Here is an 11,918-nt window from a genome sequence, read left to right on the forward strand (position 1 = left end):
CCTTGGGGTGACTGTGTCCCAAACAATGACGGGCAAACAGCCCTGCTGCTCGGGGGTCATGTGCCCTCAACACCTCCTTTGTGCCTTCGCTTGCCAGGTGGGGCAGGTTTTGCATGTGGGCTGGGATCTGGCCACCGCAGCGGCCGAGGGCCTGAGGAAGTCAGCGAGGACCGCTGGTCCTTGAGCGTGCGCTGTGGGCCGTCCCACGGCGCATGTCCGTTATCTCGTTTGGCTATCACAGCTCCTGAGGTCGTTACTGAGGGTGACCCTGGCTTGCGGAGAAGTGGCTCGGCACCTCATTCAATGTGGCAGAGTTAGAAGGGGTCTGACTTCAAGTTCAAATCTGTCCGATGCTTGACCATTAAGCCTTCCTCATATACAGTAGAGTGATTTACATGGAGTAGGATGTATCTATGGGCATAGCATATGTCCATATATGTTTTACATTATAAATCAATGTTATTTGTACGTCCACATTTCATATGCATATCTATGCATGCATATATAATGGCATATAAATATAGAAAGTGCTAAACAGTACATTAATTATTTAAAGTATAAATTAATTCATTAATAGCTTATTAATGTTAAATACTTATCTACAAGGAGGAAGTATGACAGTATGTATATGCAGATATAAAATTATGCAATTTTGTAATTATTTCCCTAACCATATTTTTAAGCAATTTTAGGTCATTTGCCTGGCGAGACACAAAGCCTGGCGAATTTTAACTGCCTTCCAATTGCACCATTTCCCTCTGGCAGGCAGGCCAGCCTCGCAGCCCAGCTCTCAGGACCAGGGCCCACACGGAGAGCCCGCCAGCCCTGCTCCGCTGCTGAGCGAGGGTCTGCTCCCAGTCCATGGTTGCTCCCCGTGGCAGGGGGCGGGCCGAGGGCTTCTCGCCGGAGTGCGCCTTATGAGGTGAGGTTCACTGTTCACAGCTGCCTCACAAAGGAGATACACCCAAAGGCACGTTGGCCTCGTCCTGGTTTCTGGAGAGACCCCCAGTCTGTGCCCTCCAGCGGCCACCACCAGGAACACTTCTGTAACGGACGAGCGAGAGCACCCCACTCCAGGGGACTGGGGTGTCTCCGTGCAGCGATGCCGGAAGAAGTAACTTACCTAGGACTCGCTCCGTGACTCGCTCCGTGATGGGTGGGCTGGGAATGGCTTGGGGAAGCTGGGCATTGCTCTGGATATGGTGCAGTGGAAAAGCAGGTGATCACGTTGATAGCTCGCCTGCAGGATTGTGGACTGAAGGCGGGTGTTGGATCGAAGCTCTGCCCTTACCAACCCTATCGCCCAGGGGCTAGTTAATCAACCCCACGCGGCCTCGCAGTTTCTTCCTGTTTGGAAGTTGGCAACGATGAGGCCGACGTGTGAAGCTGTGGTGAACCCATGCCTGTGTCCATTCACAGAAACACACAACTGTTCACAATACGAATGCACGTTTAGTTCTTTTGCACAAAATAAATGGTTCTGCACCTCTGTGCTGTGGAAATAAATGAAGAGCATTGAAGTGAGAATTGCACAGCTCTTTACTCTGCCCCGGCTCTAGGGCAGAGGGTGTCGGCCACTGGCGCAAGCATGTGGCGGGGACCTTTCCAGGGGAAGGAGAAGGCTGCTGGGGCAGCGTCTGGCTGCTCACCGTTGGCCTGAGGAAGCTGGAGGCAGGCTGGCTACAGGCAGGACACCCTGGGTGATTGTTTAGGCGGGGAGAACAGGCTTCCTTTGGCGGGCCTTAATTTGGAAGTGGGGACAAAACTGGGGAAGCTGCAAATTATGTACACAGATCTGGCCGCGTGGGGCTGACTGTCCCGGGTGGCTGTCTGGCTGCCCCGCTGCCCAGGTGGGTTGCTACAGACAGTGGTGTGGCCTCCTGCACTGCTGCAGCCGGCCGTGGGTCGGCGCTCTGCTTCCATACACAGCCAGCCGCGGTCCCTGCATTCATTCATTCAGTTCACCACTCGTGCCTCCACTCGTGCCTGGGGGATTCTCCCCACCCACAGACCCGCCCCTACTCTTTATCTAGCTGCCAAACTGGCATTTGAACTTCAGGACTTGGCGAGGGTGTAACTTCTTCCGTGGGGCCTGCCGCGGCCACTCTGTCCGCTAGAATCTCTTTGGCAGCAGCCCCGTCAGTATTGAAGGCTGCACGCCGCGTCGTACCCTTGGCCCGTGTTTATCTCAGTGTCTCCAGTGTCTAGCCCATAGCCAGGGAGCTAGATGCTCAGTGAATGCCTGCTGAACACATGTCCGGTAGTTGGGGCCAGCAACAGACCAAACCTGGTGGTTTTGCTTAAATCCATCCCGGGGAGACAGGGAGTCAGACCATCTTAGAATCGGAACCATGGAGCTCACTCACCTTGGCCTCCTGCCAGCACAGGGGAGAGGGATAACAGCCTTGCCCCAGTTCCTGCCGGGGGGACAAGTCCAGATAAGAGCCCTGGGCAAGACCCCCTCGGCCTCAGTTCTCTCTGGTGCTCCAAGCAACCTGGAGACCTTGGGCCACCCACCGGAAGGGCCGAGAGGCAGTGTGCCATGGTCTGGGGCCCATGGCACAGGGAGTAGAACAGGCACTGCACAGAGGGGCTGTTGTTTGCATAGGAGGATGCACTCATGAATAATGGAGACTGGCCCATCACCTAGCAACCGCGATGAATCAAACTTTCTCAGGAATCCACAGCAGGGAGGCGGAGGGAGGAAGTGCTGGCACCAAAGACTTCTGTGCGTTCACCGCTTTCTCCGTCCGCACTCTCATTAGTCAGCCCCACGTCCAGGAAACACAGACAATTACAAATATGCAAAGTGGCAGGCATAAATCTGCTGTCGTGGAGGAACTCGGTACAAAGTAGGGGCCCGTGGCTATGTTCTCTCTCTGGCTTTTCTAATCGCTAACCCAGTAAGTGGGCATGTTCAGGATTTTTCTTTCCTTTTGAATCACTTCAAGTCCCTGTATGGTTAATTAAGTGTGAGGGCATCATCGCTGCTGCGATGGAACAGTCCCATCTCAAGGATCCATCCTGCTAATTAGCGAGGGGGGAAGGGAGCTATCTATCTGCAAACCCTCTGCTCTAAAATTCAGAGATGTGCCCAGCAAAATCCACATGCAGAACGCTGTTTGGAAAAAATGATGCCTTATGAATTTTTAACTGCGGCTTGGATGTGTTCAGACTTGAGGCTCTGGTCTGATTATTGTTGCTGCAAAGTCATAATAATAACGCAATAATGCTTGTTAGCAATAACAATAATAACTTGAGTAGCAGAGAGCGTTGCGGAAGGTCTGCCCTGCCCTACGTCACTGTTCCTCTGAGGGGGTTCCCGCAGCCCAGCCCTGCACCGCGGACGGCGTGCCCAAGGGTCCGTGGTGTGGTAGGACACTGAATGTCCTAGCCCCTCCTTGGAGGTCCATAGTGTCCATTGCACTGAGTTTAAAAAATTAATTTCTATTCAGAACTGTTGGATCATACGTGATAAGGCAATACTTTCTATTTTAAATGTCTATTAGCACTATGGGAATTAATGTTTCCTGGAAGAGATTTGGATATTTTAATCATTAAAAACAAACTGCTAAGTGGTTATCCCATCACAGAAATGAAAAGCGAGACCCGGAGGGACATGGTGGTCTGTCTAGAGCCAGCGAATCCCGCCCCAGGAATGCGGGTGCCCATCCGTCCGACCTCCAAATCGAGCCCTCTTGGTGAGTGGGTCTTGTTTGGACGTGGGTCTTGGTCTGCTGAGACCATTGCTCCCCCGTTCAGATTAAGCCTTTCATCCTTGTGGTTTGGAGGGGTTCCCGTTGAGTATTTGCAAAAGGAAACACTATCAGGAGACAGCAGACCTCCACTCACATTTTCACGTGAGGCGTGGTTGTCCTGTGACCCTTTTGCTAGTGCAGCGGGCTCTGGGGTCAGCGTAACACAGCTAGAGACCACCGAGTGGGGGGAGGGAGAGGCCCACGGAGAAAGCAGGCCTTCCCTCAGCGCGAATGTGTCCTGGCTGTGGGCGGGGCTGCGGGCGGGGCTGGGACACGTGCCCCCTATGCAGGATGGGTCACTCAGGCTTGCCCCAGGCAGAGCCCCTAGTCACTGTGCAAAATGCTGCCTCTACCGAGCACAGGTTTTTAAAAAGATTTTATTTTTGTTTATTTCTTTTTAGATAGAGGGGAAGGGAAGGAAAAAGAGAAGGAGAGAATCATCAATGTGTGGTTGCCTCACACGCAACCCCTACTGGGGACCTGGCCTGCAACCCAGGCCTGTGCCCTGACAGGGAATCAAACCAGTGACCCTTTGGTTCTCAGGCCAACACGCAACCACTGAGCCACACCAACCAGGGCTGATGGGTGCAGATTTCTGGGTTGCAGTAAGTTTTAGTTTTAGCAAGTTCCCTTTTGTCTTATTTTTTTATGTTTACTGGCTTGTAGTTATTGAAGAAATCTTTTCTTAAAGCAAGATCACGAAGTTGTTCGGCTGTTTTATTCTGAACCTCGATTATTTTAGCTTTCAGACCTGTGCTTATCACTGTCCCCAAATGAAATTGTGAGCTAGGGAGGGAAGTTCATTTTTCCCCACACACATATTGGAATTTGGGGGCAAAAGCTACTCAAATACAGTTTCCCCATGAAAACCAAAGGCTGTCCGTGGAGGGGTCTGTTTCTGGACTCTGTTCTGACTGACTGCTCTATTTATCTATCTTTATGTTAATACCCGCATTGACTTAACTATTTCCACTTCATTCTAAGTCTTGGAGTCTACGAATCCTCTAATTTTTTCTCTTTAAATGTTGTCTTGGCTGTTGTTCTCTGTCCATAGCATTTCAATAAAACTTTCGAATTTGTTTATCAGTATCTACAGCACTAACAAAAAAAGGATGACCTTCTGGGATTCTGACTGGAATTACACGGAGTCTGTGAATGAATTGGGGGGGAATCGAATCTTAATGACACTGAGTATCCCCACCCGGAGCACGTGGACTCTCTGTGCATGTGTGTACAGACTCCTTCCTTTTTCTCAGCAGTTTTGGGTTCTGAGTGGAATTCTCACACACCTTCCCTTTGAGTGATTGCCATTTATTGGCTATTTTTAACAGTACACATATTTCTGTGGATTTGTTTCTATGTTCTTGAGAATCCTATGCAGTTGTAAACAGTAGTGTTTTCCACTTCGTTTTTCTGCTCTTTGCTGCTGGAAAGTGTGAACACAATGGTTTCTATGCGGATCTTCTGTGGATGCTGTTCCCAGCATCCTTGATAAATTGACTTACTAATTCCAACCTTAGGTTTGAGCAAATTCTACATTCATAATCACGCTGTTTATGAAGATAAATAGCTTTTAAAATTCCATTTCTAATCTTTATTGTTTTTATCTATTTTTTGTGAGTAATTGCACTGGTTAATGTCCCCAGCACAAAGCTGATTAACATGATGGCAGGAGACATCCTCTTGCTGGTCCTGTTCTCAGAGGCAAAGCATCGAATGTTCTGCCGTGGAGCACGAAGTAAGCAGAAGGGTTTTAGCCGCTGTCTTTTGTCAGGTTAAAGAAGTTCCTTTAGCCCTGGCTGGTGTAGCTCAGTGGATTGAGCGCGGGCCTGTGAACCACACGATCGCGGTTCGATTCCCAGTCAGGGCACATGCCTGGGTTGCTGGCCAGTTCCCAGCAGGGGACTCACAAGAGGCAACCATACATTGATATTTCTCTCCTTCTCTCCTTCCCTTCCCCTCTAAAGATAAATAAATAAAAAATATTTATAATAAAAAAAAGTTCCTTTAACTCAGGTTGTTGACTGTTTTTTATCACCAACAGACATCAAATGTTGTGGAATGGCTTTTACACATCCATTGGGAATATCATAGACTTCTCCTCCTGTATTGTTAATATGCAAATTAAAGTGATTATAGTTCTAACATTAAACCAAACTTTTATTCCTGGAACAAATCATACTTCGTCGAATTGTATTCTATTGTATTTTTTATATGAGGCTGGGGCATGAGAGGTGTTCGGTAGATACTTCCTCTAACACTCTTCACCCTCCTTTTAATAGAATCTCTCTCTGTATATGATGTGTGTGAGTGTGGAGTGCATGTATGTACACATATGTCACATACATACAGAGTGGAACCCATTAGAGACTATATATGGTCTCTGGGACTTATCTAAGAAAAAGAAGATAAAAAATATGAACAGTGAAAGGACAGCAAACTCACAGTTATTAACAACCTCACCTAAAACAAAAGCAAACCAAGAGGACAGCTAGATCAGGAGTGGAACCATAGAAATGGAGATCACATGGAGGGTTAGCAACAGGGGAGTGGGAGGAGGAGAAGGGGGGAGAAGGCACAGAAAATAGCATAGATGGTAGGTAGAAAATAGAAGGGGGGAGGGCAGGAATACTATGGGAAATACAGAATCTAAAGAACTTGTGACACATGGACATGAACGAAAGGGGGGAATGGTGGGGGAGGGGTGTGCAGGGTGGAGGGGAGTGAAGGGAGGAATGGGACAACTGTAATGGCATAATCAATAAAATATATTTTAAAGAACAGACTATATATATGTGTGAGATTCCATCATATATGCATATAATCTCTAATGGGGACTACCAATTATGTCTAAAGAGTTTAGAAAAGACGTTAAGAAGGATAAGATACTTCATTCCAGTTTTAAAGAATAAATACAAATTTCCATAAGCAGAAGAAAGTGGGTAACACATGGTTGTTCCCTTGGCTCTCCGAGTGCACCTGGCACCTCTTTGGAACAGCCCTGGGCAGCGGTGGGGGCGGGGGGCCAGTGCCACAAACATCAGTGTGGAAATAGCAGTTGGGACTCAATGGGATGAAACAACCACCGTCCAAGCTTCCACTGGACAACAGGGGAGCGACAAAACTACAAAATAGACAGTAACTGAAAAGCGGGCAGTAACTTGTGAAATGGAGAGTCCTTTGCCAGACGATTTGAATGTGTTCCCCGAATGTCTGAAAGAATTAGTGCAGTTCCAGGCGCTTTCCGAAGGGGTCTCTGCTCCATCCGCCAGGAAAACTCTCGACAGATAGAGGCCGTCTCCCACTCACTCATCCCGGTCAAGGAGCTCAGCACTGCGGAGGCAGCTGCTGTGTATCAGACGCGATGGCAGGTCCTGGACACACAACGATGACGGGACGAAACTGAGAGGGAGCCCAGTCACCAGATTTTCCAGCCTCGGTGAGCTCTTGGAACTCTGCGGGATGCGAGGGAGCAGAGTTGGGGCTGGCTGTCAGTTTTGACCTCTTTTGTTTGTGAGAGCTGCTCATGCTTCTGTGCGTGATTATTCCGGCTACTGTGGCTGCACAACGGGTCATCCCAAAACTCAGTCCCGCAGCACGACCATGGAGAGCAGCTCCAGACTTCGGACTTCAGACAGAGCCCAGAGTGGCAGGCCTGTCTGCTCCCCGCCTTCCACCTTCTCGGGTCTGGCAGTCCACCCTGCTCGGCACTGGCTGCGGGTCTCCCTGGGCTGGGCTTCCTTACAGTTTGGTGCCTGGGCTTCAAAACCGAGTGCGTTGAGGGGGCAGCAGAGCAAAGGAGAAGCTGGGCCCCTCTTACTGCCTACCTCCCAAGTCACATAGCATCACTTCCACTGCCTTCTACGGGTCAAGGCCACCACCAAGTCTGCCAGGTTCAAGGAGAGGAAATAAAACCACCCTCGCCTCCCAGGGAGGGGTGTCGACATCTCAGAAAAACACGTGGCTGGAATCTGCATTGGTGACCCCTGATGTGCATCCCCATCTCTTCTGCTTTCTGGTTTCTCAGTGAAGCCACCTAAGACGTCCTCATCCACTCTGCTAACACACACATGCATTTATCTCCACCGAGCGGGGGGCACTGAGGGGAACTGCTCCGTCACGGAGTGGAGGAACCCCCGTTAGTAGTCAGGGCCGCACTCTTCCGTCGCCTGGGCACAGACGTTCATTTCTACGCATGTAAGTGTCCCTGATGGTCCCAGCAAGAGGCCCAGGCCACAACTGGCAGTGAAGGGGGGAATGGGACAACTGTAATGGCATAATCAATAATCCAGATGGACCTGGGGTGGGATCCTCAGAAAGGCCCCGTCCCCACCTCGGGCTGTAACTCAATAAAGAGCTCGGGTGAGCACCTCTCGCTGAGTCCGGGCAACCCCCAAATCACGAGAAATAATAGTCATAGTAATGATAATAATAATAAATTACTGAGTTTGTTAAGCTGCACTGAGTTTGGGGTGGTTTGTCGCCCAGTGAACACGTGGGCATTAAACCCCAGGCTCAGAAGCTTCCATCCACTCCTGTTACAGAAGCTGCCATGGGCACCTCTGGGCAACGGCCAAGCTCTTGCTTATGGTTACTTACAATCCCATAGAATTCAGGGGGCCCAACCTTGTGGCGTCCCTGGGCCACACTGGAAGACGAAGAGTTGTCTCGGGCCACACATTAAATGCACAAACACTAACAAAAGCTGATGAGCAAAAACAAGGTTTTAAGTGCCTTTACGTTTTGTGTTGGGCCCCATTCATAGCCATCCACGGGCTGCGGGTTGGACATCCCAGGAGAGAACAGACACCCCAGCGTTCCCCCAGTGGCACGTGAGGCCCAGCCAGGGAGAAGATGCTGGCATGATGGGCCGCTGTTACCTCCCAGAGGGCAAGGCGCCGTCCCCAGGCTCTGAGTTTTGGAAGGCACCCACAGGCACCATGGGGTGTAGTGGGAGGATGTCAGTCCCACGTGTGAACCAGATACTGGAATGAGAGCCCCCAACCTTAACCCTGAGAGCCTCAGCCTATAATTGTGGGTCAGGACCTAGGAACTCTGGTTAAAAAGGGAAAAGGAAACCTGCCCCCAAAGATTCTGACATTCAGATTGAAACTGCGTGGGTCAACGGGGTCCACCGAGGAATTTTAGGCAGGAGGACGACAGAACTGGGTTTCACGTCCGATAATGGTTCTATTTTATTATTGTTGTTAATCTCTCACTGTGCCTAATTTAGAAATTAAACTTCATCATAGGTATGCGTGTGTAGGAAAAAGATCATAGCAAATGTAGGGTTCAGGGGTGCCCGCAGCACCGGGTCTTGGCACGCGCCCCCCACCGACCCCCACCACGGTGCAGAACGTGGGGCTACTGAGCGCACAGCTGCGCGTTCCCGATTCTCCCGCTGGGCGATGGGTCCAACACGGACTGCGGGGCTCACTCTTGTGGTGCATCTGGCTCCCCAGAGCGGGCACTGCAGCCTGAGAAGCTCCCGGGGTGTGTGACGGATGTGGGGTGTGTCCGGCTGCTAGAACGGGCAGGTTGTCTTTACTACGATGCGGCTGATCTTGCCCCGCACCCCAGGGGAGACCACCTTTCTGGCAGAGGGTGCGCTTCCTTCCTTGGAGAGCAGCGAACCCCCGGCAGATGACCACGAGGTGGCGCTGCTGAGCACTAGCAAATGAGCAGGTGGGAGTCGGACCCCACTGCCTCCTTGTTACTTTGACTCTGTAACTACAGGATTATGTAACCACACCCCATATTTCGTGGAAGTACCCTCTCTGAGGTCAGCATTTCTCACTGCATTAATTGTTTCAATACTGTCTGCTGGGAAAAAGACTTGGCAGCATTTCAGAGCTCAGGAGTGGTCAAAGCAGGATCCCCCACCACTGCCCCAAGAACATCTCCTATGTCAATTTTTTTTCTTAAAGTCACAGGATGTGAAAGCCAATAGACTCCTTTGACATGTGGAGACCCGGACACGAAGAGGGGAAGGGACTTTCCTGTGACGACAAGGAGACTTAGTGAGAAAGGAAGTCGGGAGCCCTAATGTCCTCACTCCCTTTTCTCCTCACTGTGAAGCCGCCTGGTGAATGAGTGACAGCCGCCCCCAGCTGGTGTGGCTCAGTGGGATGGGCATTGTCCTGCAAACCTAAAGGTCACCAGTTCGATTCCCAGTCAGGATATGTGCCTGGGTGGTGGGTCCGATCCCCAGGTGGGGAGCGTGAGAGGCAACCAACTGATGTTTCTCTCTCACATCAATGTTTCTCTCCCTCTCTTTCTCCCTCCCTTCCCCTCTCTCTAGAATCAACTTAAATTTTCTTAAGAATTAATGACAATGTCTGTCACACTAGTGGCCCTCCCTGGCCCCTGCCCTTCGGAACCCCTTCCTGAGCCAGCTCCTCTGCAAAGGCGTTCCTGGTCCTGATGTCCTGACACTGACCCCTCCCCACAGACCACCTCTCTTACTCTGCTTGGTCTTGCCTCCCCGAGGAGGTGGACATGCTCGGTGTGACCTTTCTCCAGGCCGCTGCTTCTTGAGCACAAGGCCCCTCCACCAGGTCCATGACCAACCAGTGTTCCGGCACCGAAGAGGCTCAAGAAGGCTGGGTGACCGAATGAGGGCACCATTAATACCGTAAACAAAGTGAACTGGTATAAACATGGGCACCGTCTAAGCGAACCTTCCTCCTTGAAGAGATGATTAAACACATCACAGCGTGCTGCAAAAAAAGCACCGGGATCCATGCAAACCGACAAGCGAGGATGCCCGGGACAGCTGGGCTGAAAGATAAGTGAGAAGGACACGCAGAAAAGTCCTATCCTTCTAAAACAACCAGGGGTTCTTCTTCAATAACAGTGTGTCCTTCTCATAACAGCCATACCCTGGCTGGTGTGGCTCAGTGGACTGAGCGCCAGCCTACAAACCAAAGGGTCAAGGGTTTGATTCCCAGTTGGGACACATGCCTGGGTTGTGGGCTGGGTCCCCAATGGGGGGCGCTCAAGAGGCAACCACAGATTGATGTTTCTCTCTCTCTCTTTCTTCCTCCTTTCTCTTCTCTCTAAAAAAATAGTAAAGTATTTTTTAAAATGTACATGTAGAAATGTGTGTATATCTATGAATACACAGGTATTTTAGTATAAGCATTCATTATATATAGAAGTCTATATTGAACCACATTTTATCAATAAATCACGGGTTACACTCTGAAGTCTTTGCTTAGACCTTGCGATGACTTTGTACTGCACTCGGACTTCATTTAAATTCACTCACTGCGGCTCCACTGCATCTCTTCCCACCTCCCCCTGCACAGCCCGGCCACGCACCCTGGCAGCTAAGCGCACCAAGCCGGACACCTGCCCAGCACTCTCTTACCTCGGGCTTCAACACGCCTGGTTTTTTCGTATTCTTTGGGTCTCAGTTGGTTACAAAGACATCCTCCGATCACCCTCCCCAGAGTAGCCCCCCTCGCGGCCACTGTCTGCCTGGGGGACGCCGGTCACGTGCTTCCCCCTTGTGTGCCCGGGCCGCTGGAAGGTGGAGCCCCCTGGAGGAGATGCCTTGCCGGGGCCGCAAGGCGCGCTCTGGCTGCGGTTGAAGATCAGCGCGGATTCGTGGAGGGAGTAAGCCTAGGGGTGTGATGTGAGCCGGTAAAAGTCACGAGCCCTGTGTATTGAACTCTTCATGACGGTCAGGGCCGAAGTGGAAAAACGGAGAAATTGGAATGCTTTTCTTGTCCTTGGCACCACCTTATGAATATTTCATCGGAGTACATTTACATGTGGGGAGAAAAAATACAAAACTGTTGCATTTGGGGCTTCACTTCTTTTGTTTTCACCATAAGCCTATTTCCTCCCTGGAATCGTGATCTAAATGTGGTCTGACAAACCTTTAAGCGAAAATAAAACGGTCGCCCGTAGTGTCCCGAGGATCACACTGCTGATGTCCTTGAAGCGTGGGCAGGCACGGAGAAGGAAAAAAATAGAACCGTGTTGCTGGGAGGGACCTGCCGCTCCCTAACCCAAGTCTCTCATTTTACTAATGAGGGGACTGAAGCCCCAAGAGGCAGGGACTTCAAAGGTACAGAGATGAATGCTTGTAAGTCGGAGCTCTGGCCCTAGTCCGGGCCAGTCTGCTACACTCTGGACTGGGATTCGGGGGGT

The sequence above is a fragment of the Sturnira hondurensis genome, unplaced genomic scaffold (genome assembly GCF_014824575.4).
Source record: "Sturnira hondurensis isolate 20B ecotype Veracruz unplaced genomic scaffold, ASM1482457v3 Scaffold0006413, whole genome shotgun sequence".
Taxonomy (NCBI): domain Eukaryota; kingdom Metazoa; phylum Chordata; class Mammalia; order Chiroptera; family Phyllostomidae; genus Sturnira; species Sturnira hondurensis.